The sequence below is a fragment of the Giraffa tippelskirchi genome, chromosome 7, assembly GCF_054371585.1.
Source record: "Giraffa tippelskirchi isolate mGirTip1 chromosome 7, T2T-mGirTip1v1.2.pri, whole genome shotgun sequence".
Taxonomy (NCBI): domain Eukaryota; kingdom Metazoa; phylum Chordata; class Mammalia; order Artiodactyla; family Giraffidae; genus Giraffa; species Giraffa tippelskirchi.
This window is the reverse complement of record NC_137281.1, coordinates 66,784,522-66,805,846: the sequence shown is the minus strand read 5'-3', so window position 1 is coordinate 66,805,846 and position 21,325 is coordinate 66,784,522. Positions and strand designations below refer to the sequence as shown.

At 40.3% G+C, this 21,325-nt stretch overlaps 1 long non-coding RNA gene and 1 pseudogene across 1 annotated transcript; one reads left to right on the top strand and one right to left on the bottom strand.

Annotated features, from left to right (window-relative positions):
• Nucleotides 1-2,598: 2,598 nt before the first annotated feature.
• Nucleotides 2,599-3,432, bottom strand: LOC145515828 (olfactory receptor 4A47-like; annotated as a pseudogene).
• A 3,703-nt stretch (nucleotides 3,433-7,135) lies between these two features.
• Nucleotides 7,136-12,347, top strand: LOC145512198 (uncharacterized). Its single transcript, XR_014058386.1, has 3 exons — nucleotides 7,136-7,260; nucleotides 8,782-10,344; nucleotides 12,091-12,347. It is a non-coding gene; the product is annotated as an uncharacterized LOC145512198 (long non-coding RNA).
• The last annotated feature ends 8,978 nt before the right edge of the window (nucleotides 12,348-21,325 follow it).

The following is a 21,325-nucleotide window of genomic DNA, read 5'->3' as shown; positions in this document are numbered from 1 at the left end:
TTAAGTTTGCTAAGAGAGCAGATTTTAAAAGGTCTATGAAATGGCAACCTACTCCGGTATTCTTGCCTGGAGACCTCCATGGACAGAGGAGCCTGGCGGGCCACAGTTCTTCGGGTCACCAAGAGTCAGACACGACTGAGCGACCAACACACACCAAAAAAAAAAAAAAAAAAGTCATTGTATTAAGTAATAGATGTGTTAATTCTCTTGACCTTGGTAATCACTTGAATACTGGGGTGGATAGCCATTCCCTTCTCCAGAGGATCTTCCAGACCCAGGCACTGGACCCAGGTCTCCTGCACTGTAGGCAGATTCGTTACTGTCTGAGTCACCAGGGAAGTGCTGGTAATCACTTTATATGTATATAAAATCATCACATTGTACACATGAAATATACAAAGTTTTAACTTGTCAATTATACCTTAATAAATCTGGAAGGAGGCTATATACTGTATGATTCAATTTATTTGGCATTCTGGAAAATGACAACACTGACAGAATGGAAATTGATCAGTGTTTTCCAGGACCTGGAGGTGAAGCCAGGAGGTGATTACAAAGGTGCATGGGGAAATACTTTTGGTGAAATGTATTGAAATGATACAGAAATGATGAAACATTCTGCATATTGATTGTGGTGGTGACTACACAGCTTATGCATTTGTCAGAACTTGTAGAATGCAAACTAAAGAGTATGAATGATGTACCATGAAGATTGTATTTTTTTTTAATTGCTATATTGAAAGTACAGATACTTGGAAAATGTAATAGAACACGAGATCCAGTTTCAAATAGTGACATAAAAAGAAAAATTCAAAAAGACTAAAGTTACATGCAAGAAACTTTATAGGCCTGATGAGTATAAAAGCAGACTTCAGTAGAAAGACCTACTCAGATTATGGATAATAATTCTCAATTATTTGAAGGTACAAAATCTTTTTCTAGCTTTTTAAAATAAGTTAAATCTTATTTGAAATACTAAGTAAATGTAGATTTTACCAGACTAGCTTATTGAAATTTAACTTTAAAATATAAACATGTATGAATAAACCTAGTTCTGATAAGAAATAATAATGAAGGAGTCCTAGGCTAATCAGATATCAAAGTGCATCTTGTGTTAAATTGCACATGAATAAAGAGACCAATCGAAGATAACAGAGTTCTGAATTGGATAAAAACACATGCCATATTTTAGAATGCATAGTTGGAATACTAAAGCCATGGGGGAAAATAATTATGTTCTATAAAAATAATTAAACTTTGATCCCTACTTAACTCCTTACATCTAAATGAAGTGAGGATGGTTTTAAATTTAAATATAAAACAGCAAAGAGACTTAAAAAATTAATATTAAAAAATGTGGGGAATATTTTGATAACATTGAAATAAGGAAATTCTAAGCAAGATATTAAAAAAACATAAAATAGTGATAAATCTAATTATATAAATGTAAAAAAAATATTTCTATATGGCCAAAAATATTCTGCCCAGTATAGAAACATCAAAAGCAAATCACTAGCTGAAAAAATAATAATTCCACATATGTGTTAAATGGGATAATTTCCTTACTATATAAAAATTAGTATGGAAAAAGACTAGAAATCAAATAAAACACATAAAATTCACTAATAGGCAATTCATGAAAGGAAAAACATTATTTTAATTTTGTGAATAATTGCCCAAATTCTACAAAACTTATTTATTTGTAATTGAAGTATACAATGATTTTTATTTCTCTTATAGCTACTGTGGTGATGAGCATCTTTTCATGAGTTTTTTGGTCATCTTTATGTTTTCTTAGAAGGACTGTCTATTTAGATTTTCTGCCTATTTTTCAATTGAGGTGTCAGTTGTTTCGTTTGCAGATATTTTATCCCATTCTGTGGGCTATCTTTTCATTTTGCTTTTGGTTTCTTTTGCTGTGCAAAAGCTTTAAAGTTTAATTAGGTTCCATTTATTTATCTTTGCTTTTATCTTCATTACTCTAGAAGGTGAATCAAAAATGTATGCTGCTGCAATTTATGTCAAAGAGTGTTCTGCCTACGTTTTCCTCTAAACATTTATAGTGTCTGACCTTACATTTATGTCTTTGATCCATTTTGAGTTTATTTTTGTCTACGGTGTTGGAGAATGCTCTAATTTCATTCATTTACACTACTATATATGAGATAGAAAATCAACTACTGTATAGCACAAGGACCTGCTCTATAGCACAGGGAACTACTATATAGTACATGGATCTCTACTCAATATTCTGTGATAAACTATATGGGAAAAGTATCTAAAAATTAATGACTATATATGTATGTATAACTCAATCACTTTACCATACACCTGAAACTAACACTACATTGCAAATCAACTATATACCAATAAAAGTAAAATTTTAAAGTACACAAATGAAACAATTTCTTAATCAGACTTTCATATACTACAAATGCTTATCAAGCACTGGTTGTTCAGAATGTGATAAAAAAAAAAATTTCCACTGAATTTGTGGTTGTGAGTGACATTTTGGCAATAACTATAAACATCAACATTTTAAATACATATACCAATTAACTGACTGCTCCACTTCTAGGAACTCAAACTTAGAAAATTTCAGCTTATGACGTTATAAAACACGCTCAATGATTTGTCAAATGGGAAGGTCTTAGCAGGTCTTGCATACATAAAAATACAGGGAACAAAGAAGTAGACAACCACAGTGATGTGGGAACCACAGGTCTGAAGGGCTTTCTGCCTCCCTTCCTGACTCAGGTTCTTCAAAGAGTGCAGGATGACTCCATAGGAGATGAGTAAGAGCAGAAATAAAATAATGCACATCAGTCCTCCATTGGCCAACACTAACACGCCGATGACATAGGTGTCAGTACAGACGAGTTTCAATAATGGATGCATGTCACACATAAAGTGATCAATGACATTGGGGCCACAGAATGGGGGCCCATAAACAGTGCTAAGTTGAATAATTGAGTGCAGAAAACCTCCAGAACAGGACACTATCAGCAGCACAACATACACCCTCTGCTTCATGATCACCATATAATGCAAGGGCTTACAGATGTCTACACAGCAGTCATAGGCCATCACCAACAGAATAGATATCTCGGATCCACCAAAAAAATTTTCTGTAAATAGCTGGGTCATGCAAGATTCAAAAGGCATGGTAATTTTCCCAAGGAACAAGTCTGAAATCAATCTAGGGGTAATAGAAGAGGAATAAATTAGATCTATAAATGATAAGCAGGCAAAAAAAAAGTACATTGGTGAGTTTAGGGTCTTACTGACAGTTATAGTCACAATAATGAGCAGATTGCCCACCATAGTCAAAATGTAGAGGAACAAGAACAGAACAAAAAGGACTTTCTATTCCTTTGGATTATGTGTGGGGCCCAGCAAGACAAAGTAAGTTACATTGTCCTTTGGTTCCATTTAGTCTGTACAGGCGCTGACTTCACATATTAGCAGTTTACCTACAAAACAAGAGGAAAACTTTTATAATGCACTATGATCTCAACCTTTTTTAATCTATTCAATTAAAAAAGTATTGTGGAGTATTTGCGTGCAGTGTGTCATAAATATTCTGATTACCAAGCTGAATGAGGCATAGTTCCCTACTCTCCATGATATGATACATAATGAAGATTCAGACAATTTCAGGCCCATGTAATAAGAGCCATCTTAAGGGTATTCACACAAAGCCGAGGTTCAGTGTAAAAGCACATCAATCAAACCGAAATCAAGAAAGAAGTTTCAGAGGAGAGAAAGCTTTAGCTGAGTTTTAGAAGAAGAGTGAAAGCACAAGAGAAGATGAGAAGAAAATTCCTTAAAAATGTGCATCATTTATGACATCACAAAGGTGCAATACTTGATATCAATCAAACTAATTTCCGTAGTCAATATAAGTGGATCAAACTATGACTTGAAGGTCACTGCCCTGAACTGTCTCAAATCACATTGAGAATCCTTAGGACCTTAACCTGGATATTCCTCCTTTTCTTGCACAATAAATGCTGAAGCACTTTAATTTTGTGTCAAGCCCCTATCTCTCCACTTATTTTTAACCCTTATAGGCAACATACAGTTTTGGACATCTATAACTAGATATCAATTTAATATATATATAAATAAAGTTTAAAGTTTCCAAGATATAAAAGGAGTTCCCTGTCTCATTAAATGGTACCCACCTTCCATGTAATTGCTCAGACAAAAATCTTTAGAATTTTCTTCACTGCTTTATTGCTCTAATTTTATTTATTGACACACTTGACAAATTCTATTGTCTCTACTTTCAAAATATAACAAGTTTTATTTCCTTCCTGGCCAACTTCAGTAGCTTCCTGCTGTGTCTTTCCACTTTTATTCCTGCCACGAACAACTTGTTGTCATAAAGTGGCTTGTATGATTGTTTTTGAATCTTGTTCTGATTATCTTACTCCACTTCTTAAAACTCCTGTAGTGAATTCCAATCATGCACTCACAGTTTAATATGTCACACTTAAATTCTGCAGTAAGTACTATAATCCTCATTTCATAGTTGAAGAAATTAAAGCTTAAAATATCTAATTAATTATCCCAAGAGCACATATTTTTCAATAGTAAAATCAGAATTAAATCTAAGCTTGACTTATTTCAAAGGCATTTAATTTCTCACATAATAAAAGTCACACAATTATGAAGCCTGGTTCCCATTTTTCACTTTTGGTCTTACCTTGCGGAGTCTTCGTCACAATCTGAAGGAAGACTTCTTAAGTTACTCATAAAAACTTCAAATTCTTTATTCATTCAGTATGACAATAAAGGCAAAAGGATGCAATATTACTCCAGGATATATTTTATTTCATTCAGCTGTCTGTCCACTTTCTTCATGAAGTTTTTTGGTTATTCAAAAGATTATCTTAATTGCACTATAGATTATTTAAATGAAATTTCACGGGGCACACACATAGACACATGCATGCACAAAAACAAATATTTACCACATTATGACAATTGATTAAATTATAAACAAATCCTATGTTGTGAAGGAAGATAGCATCCATCTTTTCCCAAGAAAATGTGTCTCCAGTAATTTCTTTTCCTATCAACTTCAAAATATAAAAATACCTTTCAGTTGTTTAGTCCCTCTCATTATATCATGGTGTAGAACAGACTAGTCAATTTGAGATTTTGAGAGACATTCTTAAATTGTTTTTCTGTTTTTAATGCAATGTTTTCAGCCTAACAAAGGACCACCTGAATATTTTATATCAGTTCTTAAAATAATGTCACTTCTTTTCCCCAAAAGGGGCAAAGATCACTGGACAGATTGCCCCCTCTAACCACATTTGTCCTTGAGATTTGGAGCTTGACTGTGTCCAAGACTGATTCTTTCTTAATTAAATTTACTGAGATTTTCCACAAAGTTTTAAAAGTACATCAGTATGTGAAGATACTGTTGGGTCAAATCACATAATTAGGGTCTGAAAGTGTAACATGGAGAAAAAAAATTGCTTTAAAACCGTCATGATATTATTATGAATCAAAAATAATCAGCTCAATCATTTTGTTCCAGTTAGACTAACTAGGCACACATTTCCCAGCCTGCAACTGCCATTTTTCTTTCCTTTTATTTAATGCTAAATTAATTCTGCCTTGAACTTAGATTAAGTATATAATAATTTTCTCACCAAAATTTAGATGTAATACCTAATTATTTATCTGATTTTTTTTTCTTAATTTAAGTTACCTATTTAAAGCCAGGAACTATACTCTGAGTGAGAACACAGCAAATAATAAAACAGGGGAGAAATCATGGAAAAATTACTTCCTGCATGGGTCTCATGTTCTTATGAGTCAAACAATAAAGGGGAAAATTTAATAAAGCAAGAATTGCCTTATTCACTGCTTATAAGAAAGTAAATAGGGTACCATGACAGAAACAAAAGGAAAAAATATACTGAAAGTTTGCTGTTTTGAGCTGGTTGTTATGCCAGAATTCATGACCTCTGGAGGAGAGGATTTCGATCCGGGGTCAGAAACGAGGCTTGACTACTTGGAGCTTTTACGTAGCAAAGTTTTATTAAAGTATAATAGATATAGGGAAATCTTCTGACATAGACATCAGAAGGGGACAGAAAGAGTGCCCCCTTGCTGGTTTATAGCAAGGTGTTTTATGTCTGTTAGAAAGCTATTCATCAGATAAGAGAGACATCTCAAGGCTAAGAGAGTTTCACCAGACCCCTCTTTCACAACATGCACTTTTGAGATAAGATGGCGCAAGCTGTGTCATCCCCCGGCTAAAAAACAATTGACAGGGATACAGGTTTGTTGAGGCATTATCAGCCCAAAGTTTGAGAAAAGAAAAAAGTTAGTCTTAGGAGGGACCATTTTGAAGAAAGGCAAATTCCAAAGGAAATAAGTAATTTCATTAACATAAGAAAAACGCATTGGTTAGCTCAAAGTATAACCAAGTGTCTTTATCTTTAATTTTGTGTAGAGAAGGGAAAAAAAAAAATCTGCCACTTGCAGTTTATTTTCCTCCTGCCTCTTGGGGACCTCTAGCCTTACTGCCTGTTACCCTCTCAATACTATTGTTAGGTAGTTAGAACAGGAAACAGGAGTCCAGAATAGTGGTGGCTAAAGACAAGGAAGGAAAAAGCCCACGAAAATAGAACAAAGGAAGGTCCAAGGACCGGAGTGAGAACTTCAGGTAGAACAGCACTCCTGGCTAAGCTCAATTTACATAGGGCAGGCTCAAGGGGAGGGAAAAAAAACACATGTAAAAAGCAGAGCCAAAGCGCTTACTCTCCCCTTTTTCTCTCTCCCGCGCGCTGGGGCGTTCTTGTCTTCATGTCTTTGGGTCAAGGGTCGGCAGGCCCTCATGCTTTGAGGATGGATTTTCCTGCTATCATCTAAATAAAAGAGCTGTAATACTGAGCTGTAACACTGATTCGTCCAAGAGCTATAACACGGTCTGTTCGAGACCCGAGAGCTATAACGGTCTGTCCAAGACCCGAGAGCTGTGACCCGCCGAGGGCTCTAATGTCCGTCACTCCAAATCTTTGTTGTGACGTGACAAGAACCGAGGAGCATACACTCACGTGACATCTATGGTGCCGTGACTCGGTTTTAACCTGGCTGAAACAGCCTCCGTGAAGAAAATCCAGTGCAAGGGAAGTGACAAGAGGCCCATCACGCTGGAAACCAGGACACCGAAAAATGAACTCAGCAGAAAGCTCACGTGGCTCAGTCTCAGATTCCAGAAGACCTCTGGTTAAGGTAGGAGGCCCTCACTCCTGTGGCTGGAGGGACATATGCTTAACAAAATCTTAATTCCTTTACAATCTTTCATTTCTTGTTTCCTTGAACCCCCTGGGAACAGAGGGGCAGCAGTGGGCACAATTGAGGGACTCTGGAGAGGTTACTCCTCAGTATGTCCCAAAGGAACTATCTGCTGAGCCTCAGTAGCTGTTACCCAAGCCGGTGGGGGTTCCTCTGTCCTTACTCTTCTCTGTGGCAACGATCAGGCCAATGAAAACTGAGCTCAGGTCAAGTACTTAGCAAATTTTCCGGCAGGTTATGAAGGGGATCCCTTGGCACGTTTTTCCCACTGCTTTTTCCTCCTGTCCTTCAGCTCTCTCCCGGAACTCAAGCCTGGTCAAAACCCATAAAGCTCAGGCTCTGATGTCTTATTACAAAAATTCAGTGAGAGACAAAGGGATAAGTAAGAGGCAGGATTTGTTAGGATTCAGAGAGAAGCCCACTCTTGGGGCTGTGGGTCATTGCCAAGGGCAGAGGCTCCATCCGTGGAATGCCACCTGGCTAGGCTTTGCAAGCAGGGTGAATTCATATGCTAATGAGTGGGAGGATCATCCCAACCATTGGGGAACCACGCACTCCTCCATCTTTTGACAGTGACTTGGAGCTGTCCTGCCACCTCTGGGTATATCTGTTGGCTTATAGATTGGGGATTAAGGTTTACTTGAATTTGACTTGGTCATCTTGGACCCAACTGATTTTAATTGGTTTACATTATGCCCTTATGCTATGTCATTCTTTCAAAAGTTGTGCTCTGCCTCCTTCCCTCCTATTTCACACTCCTTTCCTCAGCCCCATCCGGGCCCACAATGTGGCCTCTATAATCATCTAGAGGGACAACCAGAAAATAGCTGACCTTGGGAGGGAAATACTGTGTAATATCCAACCCCTCTAGATATTTAGCCCTTCATCTTCCATGTTTCCTACAACATGTGCAACATCAGCATCTTTCAGTGAACCCACGAGGGTGGGCAACAGGCACACAACGCCTGCTAGAAGTCCATCAATTGGCATCCCTTCAAAGGCAGTTGGGCTTCCAGGGATAATGTTTGCCACTTTTGGAGTTAGCCCTGCAGGCCATTTGGGCCCAAACCCCTTAATCCTACCTAGTACTAGTCATGCTGGAGATCTTGGGGACGCCCAACTCCAGCCCGGGGGTCCCAGGAGGTCATCACGCCTTGACCTGCCTAGGGATCTGGTCCTCGAAAAGTTGTCACGCCTCAACCTGCTCGGAGATCAGCTAGTCCCAGGGGTCCCAGGAGGCTGTCATGTCTCAACCTGCTCAGGGATTCTATCTCCTAGGAGGTTGTCATGCCTCAGCCTGCCTGGGGATCCCTGACCCGAGGATGCTTGGCTCTCAGGTTGCGACAGTACTGGGTAGGATAAGCTTCAGAAAGACTCACCCCTAAGGAAGTCCACCCATGAAAATTGAAGGAGGCCTATTTTCTTTTTCTTTTCCTCCCTGTCATGACTGTCTTTCAGATGGGAAATAACCAATCCACTTCCTGGCAGATGCCCTTGAGATGCATCCTTGATAACTGTAAGCTGTTTGATCCTCTAACTCTGAGGAAGAGTCACTTAAAATTCTTTTGTGCCACTGCGTGGCCACAATATCCACTAGGAGACGAGGAACACTGGCCTGAGAATAAGAGTTTAAATTACAGTACCATCCTGCAGCTAGAATTATTCTGCAAGAGACAAGGAAAATGGACAGAGATCCCCTATGTTCAAATTTTCTTTCGACTAAGAGATATGAAGGAACTCTGTCTTAAGTATGAGATTACTGTACGCCCTAAAAGTGAGCCTACTAGGCAAATGGTGTTAGGCACAGGCAACCAAGAAAAGGAACTCCTCTGTAAAGGCTCACCTCCCATGCCCCCAAAGAGACTGGAGCCTCCCACAGCTCTCGAGTTGCCTGGTGCTTCTTCCTTGTATCCAAACGTGCCCCCATATCCAGGAGCATCTCCTCCACAAAAGCCAGCTTGAATACGTCCCTTAGTTGAAACTGAAGGAGAATTCGGACCAACCCGGGTCCATAAGCCCTTCTCCCTCTTAGAACTAAGACAGATCAAACAAGACCTGGGGAGCTATACAGATGACCCAGGCAAATATATAGATATGTTCCAACATACTACCTTGGCCTTTGACTTGATGTGGAAGGACATCATGGTCATATTTAGTCAAATTTTATCTGACCTTGAATATACTAGGGTCTTAAAGGAAGCCCGAAGATATGCAACGGGGCTTCATATGTCCAGTGATAGATATCCAGTAGGGGAAACTGCAGTCCCCTCCTCCAATCCTCAGTGGAATTATAATGACCCTGAGCACATCTGGGAAAGAGATCATTTTCTAATCTGTGTGAAAACAGGACTGCAAGCAGCCCAACAAAAAGTAATCAGCTACGCCCAGATCTCAGCAATAACTCAGGAACCCAACGAGAACCCCATTGCCTTTCTGGAAAGGCTAAAAGAGGCACTCCAAAAGTTTACCAATCTGGACTTAGACTCTTACAAGGATACAAGTGATTTTAAAGGACAAATTCCTGTCCCAATGTGCATCAGATATCAGAACTAAGTTACAACTGCTACAGCAGCAGGGCCCTGCTTCCTCTTTAGATGAGATGATCCAGACAGCCACCAATATCTTTTATAACAGAGAACAGGAGAAGGAGGCCAAGGCCAGGAGAGGGAGATAAGGAAAGAGACAAGCCATGCCCAGATGCTGGCCGCCCTCCAGGGAAGCCCTATGGCACACCCCGAGTCCTTGAAGGACAAGGCACTGAGGCAAATGCCTAATCTGTAGACAGGCGGAACACTGGGCCAAAGAGAGTCCAAACCGTGACAAGTCTCCTAAAATGGCTTGCTACAAATGCCATCAACTGGGACATTGGGCAGCATTCTGTGGACCCAAGAGCCTCAAGGTCAAGCACGAAGCCTTCCCTCACGATGGTTCAACAGGACTGAAGTGGGCCGCTCCAGCCAGCCCACCTGTCACAGATAACCATCACGGGGCTGGAGCCAAGGGTGCAACTGGATGTGGCAGGTACGTCTGAGAATTTCTTGGTTGACACAGGGGCTACCTACTTTGTCCTGACCTATTCCAGAGCCTTTTCCTTCCAAACCTGTACCATTTTGGGTACCACAGGGAAAACAACTACTAAAAGATTCACCCAAGCAATTCTTTGTTGCTGGGATGGACAAATATTTTCCCATCAGTTTCTGGTGGTCCCTGAGTGTCCTACTCCCTTATTGGGAAGAGATATACTATACTCACTAAACTGGGGACCGCCCTTCTGATGGGAAGCTTTTCAGCCCCTAGAGCCCTACAGCTTCTGGTTACTACTGAAGAACCCATTACACCCTCTCCAATAGGGATGGACCAAAAACTAAGGGAGGACAAAATTAACCCCCAGGTGTGGGACCGGGGACTCCTGGACGAGCCCACCAAGCTGAACCAGTCATCATTGTCCTCCGATATCCCACTCGGTTTCCTAGCTGAAAACAATATCCCCTCAAAAAAGAGGCTCGGGAGGGACTACAGCCTTTAATAAATAAATTCCTTGCTTGTGGGCTATTGTTCCCCACCAGTTCACCATGTAACACCCCAATCCTCTCAGTAAAGAAGAAGGATGGAACCTGGCGAGTGGTTCAAGATCTCTGGATCATAAATGAAGCTGTAGTCCCCCTCCATCCCACAGTACCCAATCCCTGTGTAATCTTGGGAGAAATCCCACTCAGTGCCAAGTGGTTTACAGTCTTGGATCTCAAAGATGCATTTTTTTGCATACCACTGGCTAAAGTATCCCAATATCTTTTTCCCTTTGAGTTGGAAGCCCCAGGAGAAAAACACCAACAGATGACTTGGTATTACCTCAGGGGTTCAGAGATAGCCTTCACCTGTTTGGACAGGCCCTTAGTCGGGATCGCCTAGATTTGTATCTGGGATCTAATGGGAAAATATTTCAATATGTAGATGACCTACTAATCTGCTCTCCAGATGAGAAAAAGGCCCAACAACATGCAATTCAGGTACTAAACTTTTTGGCAGAAAGGGAATATAAAGTCTCCTGTGCTAAGGCACAAATGGTTGAGACAAAAGTCACTTACTTGGGAGTTCAGATTACACACAGGTCTGATCGGGTACAAGGAATCCTCCAGTTGCCCTCCCCCATGACTCGAAAACAATTGCGAGCTTTTCTGGGGCTAACTGGATATTGTAGAATCTGGATACCCAACTATGGTCTAATTGCCCAGTCCTTATGTGAAAGCTTAAAGGGATGGGATGATTCAATCCCACTGATGTGGGGAACTCCTCAAAAGAAGGCAGAGGCTACATTAAAACAAGCCTTAACTCAGGCACCTGCCTTGAGGTTGTCAGACCTAGAAAAAGCATTCCAATTTTATGTCCATGAAAGAGAGGGAATAGCCTTGGGAGTGTTAACTCAAAGACTGGGATCTGAGCCCCAGCCTGTAGCTTACTTATCCAAGAGATTCGATCCAACCACCCAAGGCTGGCCTCCCTGCCTTCAAAATCTTGCAGCTATTGCAATCATGATAGAAGATGCTTTAAAACTCTCCTTTGGGGGCAAGCTAACTATTTTTACCAGCCACCAAGTAAAACAACTCCTAAATGGGAGAGGCCATTTATGGATGTCTGATCAAAGAATCCTTAGATATCAAGTAATGCTGATGGAAAACCCAGGCCTCACTATATCCCCTTGTGAGGTTCTTAACCCAGCCACCCTTCTGCCTACCCCCGAGGACTCTCTCCCCTTTCACTCTTGTCTAGAAACCTTGGACCACTGGACAAAACCCTGAGAGGGATTGTCGGAAGATCCTCTGACCAATCCTGAGGAAATCTGGTACACTGATGGAAGCAGTTTTGTCTTAGATGGAAAAAGAAGAGCCGGGTATGCAGTAGTCTCCAATTTTGAGACCATAGAGGCTCAGCCTCTGCCACCAGGCACTTCAGCCCAATTAGCTGAGCTCATAGCCCTAACTCGAGCTTTAGAGCTGGGAAAAGGAAAAAAAATTGCCATTTACACTGACTCCAAGTATGCGTTTTTGGTGGTACATGTACATGCTGCTATTTGGAAAGAAAGGGGCCACTTGACCACCCAAGGGTCCCCAATCAAATATGGTGATCAAATTCTTAGACTCTTGGAGGCAGTCCACCTGCCCACTGAGGTTTCAGTCTCCCACTGTAAAGGACACAAAAAATGAGCACAGAAGTGTCATGAGGAAACCAAGCAGCTGATTAGGCAGCTAAGAGAGCAGCATTACAGAACAATGACCTAATAGGGGCTGCCACCTTAGTTCCACAGACCAATTTACCAGAAACTCTTTCATATACAGAAAGTGAGCCTCTGAAAGCTAAGAGTGAGGGCTTTCAAGATCATACAGGGTGGTTGCAAAAGGAGGGACTCCTTTTTCTGCCTGGAAACCTCCAATGGAAGTTGGTTAACTCCTTACATTCCACCACTCATTTAGGAGAAAAGGCCCTCCAAAGATTACTAGAAAGGTCCCTCAAGGGAACAGGCCTCCAAACAACTATAAGGCAAGTGGTCTCCTCTTGTCCCACTTGCCAATTAAACAACCCCCAAGGAGCTCAAAGACCCAAGCTGGCCCAGCCCGTCCAATGACGTGGGACCTATCCAGCAGGGGACTGGCAGATGGACTTCACCCAGATGCCAGTTTCTCAAGGGTATAAATACCTATTAGTCATGATAGATACATTCACAGGATGGATTGAAGGCTTTCCCACCCAGACCGAGAAGGCCGAGGAGGTGGTAAAAAAAAAAAAAAAAAAAAAAAAAACCTGCTCCATGAAATCATTCCAAGATTTGGTCTGCCCAGGTCATCACAAAGTGACAATGGGATATCATTTACTTCTAAGGTCACCCAAGGGGTCTCTAAAGCATTGGGCATTACTTATTATCTCCATTGTGCCTGGAGGCCTCAGTCTTCAGGAAAAGTAGAAAGAGCCAACCAATTCTTAAAATCAACGATAAAAAAGATAACCCAGGGGGCGGTCCTAAGATGTTGGAGGAATAGGACAGGGAGACGACATTCTCTCCCACAAATTCACAAAAAGAACATTTAGACGCCAAGCAAATTCCACAAAACAACTTGTGAATGCTGGCAGAGGACATCAGACACACAGAAAGGCAGATCATAGTCTTCGAAAGGAGGTAGGACAAAATATAAAAGATAAAAAGAGAGACAAAAGAGGTAGGGATGGAGATTCGTCCCAGGAAGGGAGCCTTAAAAAAGAGAGAAGTTTCCAAACACCAGGAAACACTCTCTCTGGCGGGTCGGTGGTGAGCCTTGGAATCGCAAAGGGCAAAATAACAGGGAGGAAAAATAAATAAATTAATATACCCCGCGGTTTATGTACCTAGCAGCAATTCCCAGCGGGCACGGGCACGCAGCCCAGACGCGCGCTTCCCCAACTAGCAAGCGGAGACCGGGCAGGGAGGGGCAAGCCGCATTGCTTTGGGTTAGGACTGACTGAGCCTGAATGCCCCACGGCCAATCTGAGGGAACTAGATTGAAACAGCAACCTAGACCTTGGGATAGCTTCCCCGCGAAAAGCCCTAACCTAAGACACCGCCAGGCTGGCTCACAGAACAAAGGACTGAGCAGAGTAAACCAGCCGCAGACCGGCCCATCCCCAGCAGGAGACAGGAAGGGGAGGGCAGCTAGAGCCGGAAGGGCAGAATCGCTGCCCCAGAGAGGCATTCTATACCAAACTGCAAACAGACCTTGCTGCTAACCATGACTGCTTGGAACTCTGGAGGGTTGACACCCACCGAGAGGGTCGCAGCCAGAGATCAGCTCCCCAGGGGAGAGCATGGCACACCTGTGAAGCTGCACCCATTGTACACCCAGAAAACCGAGTGGCTGGGATGGGGGAAGGGAAAAAGGTGCAGCCCCCGACCGTGCTAGCCAAAAACCTGGTCACTGGCGCTGCTCGGACCTGGGAAGGGCACAAAACCCAGGTTCAACCAAGTCTGAGCCTTTGTGAAGTCCCTGGGAACCAGAACCTGAGTGGCTTAGACGTGGGAAATACAGGCAACCCCAGGGGCCACTTCAGACTGTTCCCAGCAGTACAACCTAGAGCCTGAGCAGTGTAGACTGGGAAAGCACACACGCTGTGAGCGGGGCAAACCCAGAGTGGCCGAAACATTGTGAGCACACGCCAGTGAGATTTGTTTGCAGTGTTCCTCCCTCCCCACAGCACGACTGAACAAGTGAGACTAAAAAAAAAAAAAGTGACCACCACCTTCCCCATTGTGTCAGGGTGGAAATTAGACACTGAAGAGACCAGCAAACAGAAGAAGCTAAAAGAAACAGAAGGAATCGCTTTGGAAGTGACAGATGCAGCAGATTAAAAGCCTGTAATTAGCACTGACTACATAGGAAGGGGCCTAGAGACCTTGAGAAGTACAAGCTGGACCAAGGAACTATCTAAAAATAAACTGACCCCACACAGTCCATAACAGCTCCAGAGAAAGTCCGAGATATATTTTTACTAATTTCATTTTTTAAATTTTTAAAACTTTTTATTATTATTTTTTTGTTAATTTTTTTAAATTTTATTTTATTTTCTTATTTCATTTTTATTTTTAAGTCCCCTATTACTCCTTCAATTTTCATTTTTATAACCTACTATAACCTTGAAAAAAAAACCTCTTTTTATTTTTTTATTTTTTTTCTTTATGACATTATTTTTAAAGTAAACTTCATATATATATATATATATTATAATTTTTGTGACTTTGGTGGGTTTTTTTTCTTTTCTTTTCTTTTTTTTCTTCTTTTCTTTCTCCTTTTTTAATATAGTGTTTTTGAGAACCTAACCTCTACTCTAGATTTTTAATCTTTGATTTTTAGTATTTGTTACCAATTTTGTATCTTCAAGAACCCAATCTTCAGCACTCGTTTTTACTTGGGAATGAGATCACTGGCTTGATTTCTCTCCCCCCATTTTACCTCTCCTTTTTCCCCACCAAGTCGCCTCCATCTCCCCACTCCCCCTTTTCTTCTCTACCCAACTCTGAATCTCTTTGTGTGTTCCGGGCTGTGGAGAACACTTAGAGAAGTGATTACTGGCTGGATCTGTCTCTCTCCTTTTGATTCCCCCCTTTTCTCCTCCTGGCTACCTCTGTCTCCTTCCTCCCTCTTCTCTTCCCTGTGTAACTCCGTGAACATCACTGAGAGATCCAGACGGGGGAGAGCACATAGGGAAGTGATTACTGGCTAGCTTGCTGTCTCCCCTTTTGATTCCCCTCTTCTCCTTCTGGCCACCTCTGTCTCCCTCCTCCCTCTTTTCTTCTCCATGTAACTCTGCGAACCTCTAAGGGTCTCCCTCACTGCGGAGAAACCTTTCATCATTAACCTAGATGTTTTATCATTGGTGCTGTATAGATGGAGAAGTCTTGAGGCTACTGAAAGAATAAGACTGAAAACCAGAGACAGGAGACTTAAGTCCAAATCTTGAGAACACCAGAGAATTCCTGAATCCAGGAAGCATTAAATGAGAGGAGCTCATCAAACACCTCCATACCTATATTGAAACCAAGTACCACCCAAGGGCCAACAAGTCCCAGAGGAAGACATACCACCCAAATTCTTCAGCAACACAAGAACATAGCCCTGAACTTCAACATACATGCTGCTCAAAGTCACACCAAACCCATTGACATCTCAAAACTCATTAGTGGACACTTCATTGCACTTCAGAGAGAAGAAATCAAGCTCCACCCACCAGAACACCGACAGAACCTTCCCCAACCAGGAAACCTTGATAAGTCACCCGTCTAACCCCACCCACAGTGAGGAATCCCCACAATAAAGAGGAACCAAAAACTGCCAGAAAACAGGCCACCCCAAACACAACAATATAAACAATATGAAAATGGAGAGAAACACCCAGCAGGTAAAGGAACAGGATAAATGCCCTCCAAATCAAACAAAAGAGGAAGAGATAGGGAATCTACCTGATAAAGAATTCCAAATAATGATAGTGAAAATGATCCAAAATCTGGAAAACAAATTGGAGTTACAGATAAATAACATGGAGACAAGGATCGAGAAGATGCAAGAAAGGTTTAACAAGGACATAGAAAAAATAAAAGAGTAATTATATAATGAATAATGCAATAAATGAGATCAAAAATACTCTGGAGGGAACCAAGAGTAGAATAACGGAGGCAGAAGATAGGATAAGTGAGATAGTAGATAGAATGATAGAAATAAATGAAACAGAGAGGAAAAAAGAAAAAAGAATTAAAAGAAATGAAGACAAACTCAGAGACCTCTGGGACAATGTTAAACACACCAACATACGAATCATAGGAGTCCCAGAAGAAGAAGACAAAAAGAAAGACCATGAGAAAATACTCTAGGAGATAATAGTTGAAAAATTCCCCAAAGTGGGGAAGGAAATAATCACACAAGTCAAAGAAACCCAGAGAGTTCCAAACAGGATAAACCCAAGACGAAACACCCCACGACACATAATAAACAAATTAGCAAAGATCAAACACAAAGAACAAATATTAAAAGCAGCAAGGGAAAAACAACAAATAACACACAAGGGGATTCCCATAAGGATAACAGCTTATCTTTCAACAGAAACACTTCAGGCCAGAAGGGAATGGCAGGACATACTTAAAGTAATGAAAGAAAATAATCATAATCTACAGCCCAGATTACTGTATCCTGCAAGAATCTCATTCAAATACTAAGGAGAAATCAAAAGCTTTAGAGACAAGCAAAAGCTCAGAGAATTCAGCACCACCAAACCAGCTCTCCAGCAAATGCTAAAGGATCTTCTCTAGACAGGAAACACAGTAAGTGTGTATAACCTCGAACCCAAAACAATAAAGTAAATGTCAACGGGATCATACATATCAATAATTGCCTTAAATGTAAATGGGTTGAATGCCCCCACCAAAAGACAAAGACTGGCTAAATGGATACAAAAACAAGACCCCTATATATGTTGTCTACAAGAAACCCACCTCAAAACAAGGGACACATACAGACTGAAAGTGAAGGGCTGGAAAAAGATATTTCATGCAAATAGAGACCAAAAGAAAGCAGGAGTAGCAATACTCATATCAGATAAAGTGAAGGTGAAGTTGCTCAGTTGAGTCCGACCCTTTGTGACCCCACGGATGGTAGCCTACCAGGCCCCGTCGTCCATGGGATTTTCCAGGCAAGAATACTGGAGTGGGCTGCCATTTCCTTCTCCAGGGGACTTTCCCAACCCAGGGATCGAATCCAGGTCTCCTGCATTGCAGACAGACACTTTACCGTCTGAGCCGCCAGGGAAGCCCATATCAGATAAAATAGACGTTAAAACAAAGGCGGTGAAAAGAGACAAAGATGGACACTACATAAGGATCAAAGAATCAATCCAAGAAGAAGATATAACAGTTATAAATATATATGCACCCAACATAGGAGCACCACAATATGGAAGGCAAATGCTAACAAATATGAAAGGGGAAATTAACAATAACACAATAATAGTGGGAGACTTTAATACCCCAATCAGATCTATGGACAAATCAACTAAATAGAAAATTAACAAGGAAACACAAACTATAAATGATACAATAGACCAGTTAGAACTAATTGATATCTATAGGGCATTTCACTCCAAAATAATGAATTTCACCTTTTTCTCAAGCACACATGGAACCTTCTCCAGAATAGATCACATCCTGGGCCATAAATCTAGTCTTGGTAAATTCAAAAAAAAATTGAAATCATTGTAAGCATCTTTTCTGACCACAATGCAGTAAGATTAGATGTCAATTACAGGAGAAAAACAATCAAAAACTCCAACATATGGAGGCTGAACAACACACTGCTGAATGAACAACAAATCAAAAAAGAAATCAAAATATGCATAGAAACGAATGAAAATGAAAACACAACAACACAAAAACCTATGGGACACCGTGAAAGCAGTGCTAAGGGGAAGATTCATAGCAATACAGGCTTGGAAAACAAGAAAAAAGAAGAAACAAGAAAAAAGCCAAATAAATAACCTAACTCTACACCTAAAGCAACTAGAAAAGGAAGAAATGAAGAACCCCACGGTTAGTAAAAGGAAAGAAATCTTAAAAATTAGGGCAGAAATAAATGCAAAAGAAACAAAAGAGACCATAGCAAAAATCAACAAAGCCAAAAGCTGGTTCTTTGAGAAGATAAATAAAATTGACAAGCTATTAGCCAAACTCATCAAGAAACAAACGGAGAAGAATCAAATCAACAAAATTAGAAATGAAAACGGAGAGATCACGAAAGACAACACAGAAATACAAAAGATCATAAGAGACTACTATCAGCAACTATATGCAAATAAAATGGACAACTTGGAAGAAATGGATAAATTCTTAGAAAAGTATGACTTCCCAAAACTGAACCAGGAAGAAACAGAAAACCTCAATGGACCCATCGTAAGCATGGAAATTGAAACGGTTATCAGAAATTTTCCAGCAAACAAAAGCCCAGGACCAGGTGGCTTCACAGCTGGATTCTACCAAAAATTTAGAAAAGAGCTAACACCTATTCTACTCAAACTCTTCCAGAAAATTGCAGAGGAAGATAAACTTGCAAACTCATTCTATGAGGCCACCATCACCCTAATACCAAAACCTGACAAAGATGCTACAAAAAAAGAAAACTACAGGCCAATATCACTGATGAACATAGATGCAAAAATCCTTAGCAAAATCCTAGCAAACAGAATCCAACAACATATTAAAAAGATCATAGATCATGACCAAATGGGCTTTATCCCAGGCATGCAAGGATTCTTTAATATCCGCAAATCAATCAATGTAATACACCATATAAACAAATTGAAAAATAAAAACCATATGATTATTTCAATAGATGCAGAGAAAGCCTTTGACAAAATTCAACATCCATTTATGATAAAAACCCTCGAGAAAGCAGGCATAGAAGGAACATACCTCAACATAGTAAAAGCTATATATGACAAACCCACAGTGAACATTATCCTAAATGGGGAAAAACTGAAAGCATTTCTCCTAAAATCAGGAACAAGACAAGAGTGCCCACTCTCACCAGTACTATTCAACATAGTTTTGGCCACAGCAATCAGAGCAGAAAAAGAAATAAAAGGAATCCAGATTGGAAAAGAAGAAGTAAAACTCTGTTTGCAGATGACATGATCCACTATATAGAAAACCCTCAAGACTCCACCAGAAAATTACTAGAGCTAAACAACAAATATAGAAAAGTTGCAGGATATAAAATTAACACACAGAAATCCCTTGCATTCCTATACATCAACAACGAGAAAACAGAAAGAGAAATTAAGGAAACAATTCCATTCACTATCGCAACGAAAAGAATAAAATACTCAGGAATATGTCTACCTAAAGAAACAAAAGACCTATATATAGAAAACTATAAAACACTGGTGAAAGAAATCAAAGAGGACACAAATAGATGGAGAAATATACCGTGTTCATGGATCGGATGAATCAATATAGTGAAAATGAGTATAACACCCAAAGCAATCTATAGATTCAATGCCATCCTTATCAAGCTACCAACAGTATTTTTCACAGAACTAGAACAAATAATTTCACAATTTGTATGGAAATACAAAAAACCTTGAATAGCCAAAGCAATCTTGACAAAGAAGAATGGAATAGGAGGAATCAACCTGCCTGACCTCAGGCTCTACTACAAAGCCGCAGTCATCAAAACAGTATGGTACTGGCACAAGGACAGAAATATAGATCAAGGGAACAAAATAGAAAGCCCAGAGATAAACCCACGCACCTATGGACACCTTATCTTTGACAAAGGAGGCAAGAATATACAATGGAGAAAAGTCAATCTCTTTAACAAGTGCTGCTGGGAAAACTGGTCAACCACTTGTAAAAGAATGAAACTAGAACCCTTTCTAACACCATACACAAAAATAAACTTAAAATGGATTAAAGATCTAAACTAAGGCCAGAAACTATAAAACTCCTAGAGGAAAACATAGGCAAAACACTCTCCGACATAAACCACAGCAGGATCCTCTATGACCCACCTCCCAGAATATTGAAAACAATAGCAAAAATAAACAAACGGGACTTAATTAAACTTAACAGCTTTTTCACAACAAAGGAAACTATAAGCAAGGTGAAAAGACAGCCCTCGGAATGGAAGAACATAACAGCAAATGAAGCAACGGACAAACAATTAGTCTCAAAAATATACAAGCAACTCCTGCAGCTCAATTCCAGAAAAATAAACGACCCAATCAAAAAGTGGGCCAAAGAACTAAACAGACTTCTCTCCAAAGAAGACATACAGACGGCTAACAAACACATGAAAAGATGCTCAATATCACGCATTATCAGAGAAATGCAAATCAAAACCCCAATGAGGTACCATTTCATGCCTGTCAAAATATCTGCTATCCAAAAGACTACAAGCAATAAATGCTGGAGAGGGTGTGGAGAAAAGGGAACCCTCTTACACTGTTGATGGGAATGCAAACTAGTACAGCCACTATGGAGAACGGTGTGGAGATTCCTCAAAAAACTGGAAATAGAATTGCCATATGACCCAGCAATCCCACTGCTGGGCATACACACTGAGGAAAACAGAATTGAAAGAGACACGTGTACCCCAATGTTCATCACAGCACTGTTTATAATAGCCTGGACATGAAAGCAGCCTAGATGCCCATCATTAGATGAATGGATAAGGAAGCTGTAGTACATATACACAATGGAATATTACCCAGCCATTAAATAGGATACATTCGAATCAGTTCTAATGAGGTGGATGAAACTGGAGCCTATTATGCAGAGTGAAGTAAGCCAGAAAGAAAAACACCAATACAGTATACTAACACATATATATGGTATTTAGTCAATCTGTAAAGATAACCCTGTATGCGAGACATCAAAAGAGACACAGATAAATAAAACAGTATTATGGACTCTATGGGAGAGGGCAAGGGTGGGATG